The sequence below is a fragment of the Grampus griseus genome (genome assembly GCF_964374135.1).
Source record: "Grampus griseus genome assembly, chromosome: X".
NCBI classification, from domain to species: Eukaryota; Metazoa; Chordata; class Mammalia; order Artiodactyla; family Delphinidae; genus Grampus; species Grampus griseus.
The window spans coordinates 48,810,382-48,815,376 of record NC_138999.1 but is presented as its reverse complement, the minus strand read 5'-3'; positions in this window follow the sequence as shown (position 1 = coordinate 48,815,376).

Below are 4,995 nucleotides of genomic sequence, written 5' to 3'. Positions count from 1 at the left end.
GGCCTGTGCAACACAACTACTGAGCCTGCACTCTAGATCCCACAAGCCACAACTACTGAGCCCACGTGCCACAACTACTGATGCCCACATGCCTAGAGCTCACGCTCTGCAACAAGAGAATCCACCACCATGAGAAGCCCATGCACTGCAACGAAGAGTAGCCTCAGCTCTCTGCAACTAGAGAAACCCATGTACAACAAAAGAGACAAAACACAGCCAAAAAAAAAAATAAGTTTACAAATTATAGGTGCTGGAGAGCATGTGGAGAAAAAGGAACCCTCTTACTCTGTTGATGGGAATGTAAATTGGTGCAGCCACTATGGAAAATAGTACGGTGTTTCCTGAAAAAACAAAAATAGAGTTACCATATGATCTAGCAATCCCAGCCCTGTGCATATATCTGTGGAAACCTCTGATTTGAAAAGGTACATGCACCCCAATGATCACAGCAGCACTATACAATAGCCAAGACGTGGAAGCAACCTAAGTGTCCATTAAGAGATGAATGGATAAAGAAGATGTGGTATATATACAGTATGGAATATTACTCAGCTGTAAAAATGAATGCACTAATTCCATTTTCAGCAACACAGATTGAACATAGAGATTATTATACTATGTGAAGTAAGCCAGACAGAGAAAGACAGATATCATGTGATATCACTTATATGTGGTATCTAAAAAAAATGATATAATTGAACATATATATATATAACAGAAACAGACCCACAGACATAGAAAATGAAATTATGCTTATCAAAGGGGAAGGAGAGGAGGGATAAATTAGGAGTCTGGAATTAAGATATACACACTGGGCTTCCCTGGTGGCGCAGTGGTTGAGAGTCCACCTGCCGATGCAGGGGACACGGGTTCATGTCCCAGTCCGGGAAGATCCCACATGCCGCGGAGCGGCTGGGCCCGTGAGCCATGGCCGCTGAACCTGCGCGTCTGGAGCCTGTGCTCCACAACGGGAGAGGCCACAACAGTGAGAGGCCCGCGTACCGCAAAAAAAAAAAAAAAATATATATATATATATATATATACACACTACTCTATATAAAATACATAAACAATAAGGACTTACTATATAGCACAGGGGATTATAATCAATAATTTATAATAATCTACAAGGGAATAGAATCTGAAATGGAATATATATATGTGTGTGTGTATATATGCAGGGGACACGGGACATACACACACACACACACACACACACACACACACACACACACACATATATATATATATACCTGAATCACTGTGCTGTATACCTGAAACTAACACAACACTGTAAATCAACTATAGTTAAATTATAAAATGAAATTTTATGATGATTTAAAATTAGTAAATAATGGGAGAACTACCATATTATTCAGTAATTCCATTCTTGAGTGTGTATCCTGAAAAAAATGAAAACAATAACTCAAAAATTTACAGGCACCACAATTTTAATAGTGACCCTATTTATAATAGCCAAGATATGGAAGCAACCTAAGTGTTCTAAGTGTCTATTAACAAAGATGTTTATATATATACACACACACACACACACACACACACACACACACACACAAAGACACACACAGAATGGAATACTACTCACTCCTAAAAATTAAACTCTTGTCATTTGGAGCTCTGTAATGGATGTAGAGAATATTATGCTTAGGGAAATAAGTTCGAGAAGGAAAATACTGCATGATAGAAAAGGATGTATATATCAAAATGAAGCAGATAAAGAAAACAGAGAAAACAAAGTAACAATTGCCAGAGGGGAGATGGAAAGAGGGAGGAGAAAGTTAGGGCTATGGGATTAAGAGATAGAGACTGCTGTGTATAAAATAGATTAGCAACAAGGATAGGCCATACAGCATGGGGAATTATAGCCAGTATCTTCAGAAAATTTTAATGGAGTATAAAATGTAAAAACACTACACCAGAATGCTCTGCACCTGGAACTAGTAAAATATTGTAAATCAATTATGATTCATTTAAAAACAGTAGAGAACTACAAAACAACCAGAAAACAAGTAACAAAACTGCAATAAATACCTACCCATTAATACTTTAGGCCTGTGCCTTTGTTAGGGGTGAAAGGGACTCCAGTTGGCATCTGGAAAATTGGCTCACCCTCCCTCCTGCATGAGCCATCTGTATCCCCTGAGTTGCAGACCAACACAGCACATCCTCACAGAGGCTGAAGCACAAGGGTGTGCAAAGCTCTGCAGGCGAGCCCACATGGGGTCTGGCTTTCACTGTTGAAGGGTGGTTTCCAGCACCCCTGTGCACCTGAGAGCATGTGCACTGCCTCCATGGCTGCATTAGGCTCTGGGGTGCAGCGCCCAGGAGACACCCCCCAAAGCGAAGCAGTTCCAGCTACAGGAAGACATTAGAGAGGCTTCAACTCCCTTTTATTCCCCAACTAACTAACTGAGGTTAAAGTTCCTGGCTTTCTGGTCGTGCTTGAGATGAAGCACTCCAAGCTGATTAGCCTTGGTGCCCTGGCCTGGTGTCAGACCTGAGCCTCTGACTGGGGACAGCTGAGTTCAGGACATTGGACAAAAAGAAGCCTCCCGGCTCCACATAATATCAATCGCCAAGATCAAATCGAGAGACCTCTGTCTCAGTGCAAAGACACAGCTCCATCCAATGGCCAGCAAGATACAGTGCTGGATGCCCCATACCATACAACTAGCAAGACAGGACACAACCTGGTCCACTAGCAGAGACATGGCCTAAAATCATAAAAAGTTCTTAGCCACCCCAAAACACATCATCAGATGTGGCCCTGCCATGAGAAAGACAAGATACAGACCCAACGATCAGAACATAGGCAACAGTCCCCTCCACTAGGAAACCTACAGAAGCCACTGAACCAACCTTACCCCTGGGGATAGAAAAAAAACACAATGGGAACGACAAACCTACAGCCTGAAAAAAGGAGACCTCCAAAACAGTAAGTTACACAAAAGGAGAAGACAGAGAAATATGCAGTAGATGAAGGAGCAAGGTGAAAATGCACAAACCAAACAAATGAAGAGGAAATAGGCAGCTTACCTAAAAAACAATTCAGAGTAATGAAAGTAAAGATGATCCAAAATCGGGAAGGAGAATGGAGAAAATATAAGAAATGTTTAATAAGGACCTAGAAGAACTAAAGAGCAAACAATGATGAACAACAAAATAAACGAAATTAAAAACTCTCTAGAAGGAATCAATAGCAGAATAACTGAGGCAGAAGGACGCATAAGTGACCTGAAAGGTAAAATAGTGGAAATAACTACTGCAGGACAGAATAAGAAAAAAAATTGAAAAGAATTGATGACAGGGCTTCCCTGGTGGCGCAGTGGTTAAGAGTCTGCCTGCTGATGCAGGGGACACGGGTTCGTGCCCCGGTCCAGGAAGATCCCACATGCTGCAGAGCAGTGGGGCCCGTGAGCCATGCCCGCTGAGCCTGTGCATCCGGAGCCTGTGCTCCACAATGGGAGAGGCCACAACAGTGAGAGGCCCACGTACAGAAAAAAAAAAAATTGACAACAGTCTCAGAGACATCTGGGACAAGAGTAAATGCACCAACATTCGAATTATAGGGGTCCCAGAAGAAGAAGAGAAAAAAAAAGGATCTGAGAAAATATTTGAAGAGATTATACTTGAAAACTTCCCAAACATGGGAAACGAAAGAGTCAATCAAATCCAGGAAGCACAGAGAGCCCCATACAGGATAAATCCCAAGAGGAATATACCAAGACGAATATTAATGAAGCTATAAAAATTAAACACAAAGAAAAAATATTAAAAGCAGCAAGAGAAACGGAAAAAATAACAGTCAAGGGAATCCTCATAAGGTTAAATGGTGATCTTTCAGCAGAAATTCTGCAAGACAGAAGGGAGTGGCAGGACATATGTAAAGTGATGAAAAGGAAAAACAAACTACAACCACGAATACTCTACCCAGCAAGGATATCGTTCAGATTTGATGGAGAAATTACAATATTTACAGACAAGCAAAAGTTCAGAGAATACAGCACCATCAAACCAGCTTTACAACAAATGCTAAAGGAACTTCTCTAGTCAGGAAACAACAGAGAGGAAAAGACCTAGAAAAAGAGACACAAAACAATTAAGAAAAGGCTAATAGGAAAAACCAATTTATAATTACCCTAAAAATAAATGGATTTAATGCTCCAACCAAAAGACATAGACTGGCTGAATGGATATAAAAACAAGACGTGTATATATGCTGTCTACAAGAGACCCACTTCAGACCTAGGGACACATACAGACAGAAAGTGAGGAGATGGAAAAGTATATTCCATGCAAATGGAAATCAAAAGAAAGCTGGAGTAGCAATTCTCATATCAGTCAAAATAGACTTGAAAACAAAGACTATTACAACAGTCATCAAGAAAAAAGGGAGAAGACTCAAATCAATTGAATTAGAAATGAAAAAGGAGAACTAACAACTGACATTGCAAAAATACAAAGGATCATGAGAGATGACTACAAGCAACTCTATGGCAATAAAATGGACAACCTGGAAGAAATGGACAAATTCTTAGAGATGCACAACCTGCTGAGACTGAGCCAGGAAGAAACAGAAAATATGAACACACAAATCACAAGCACTGAAATTGAAACTGTGATTAAAAATCTTCCAACAAACAAAAGCCCAGGACCATATGACTTCACAGGCGAATTCCATCAAACATTTAGAGAAGAGATCACAACTATCCTTCTCAAACTCTTCCAAAATATAGCAGAGGGAGGAAAAATTCCAAACTCATTCTACGATGCAACCATTACCCTGGTACCAAAACCAGACAAAGATGTCACAAAGAAAGAAAACTACGGTGATTCGCTTTGTTGTAGAGCAGAAACTAACACACCATTGTAAAGCAACTGTACCCCAATAAAGATGTTAAAAAAAAAACAAAACTACGGGCCAATATCACTGATGTACACAGACGCAAAAATCCTCAACAAAATACTAGCAAA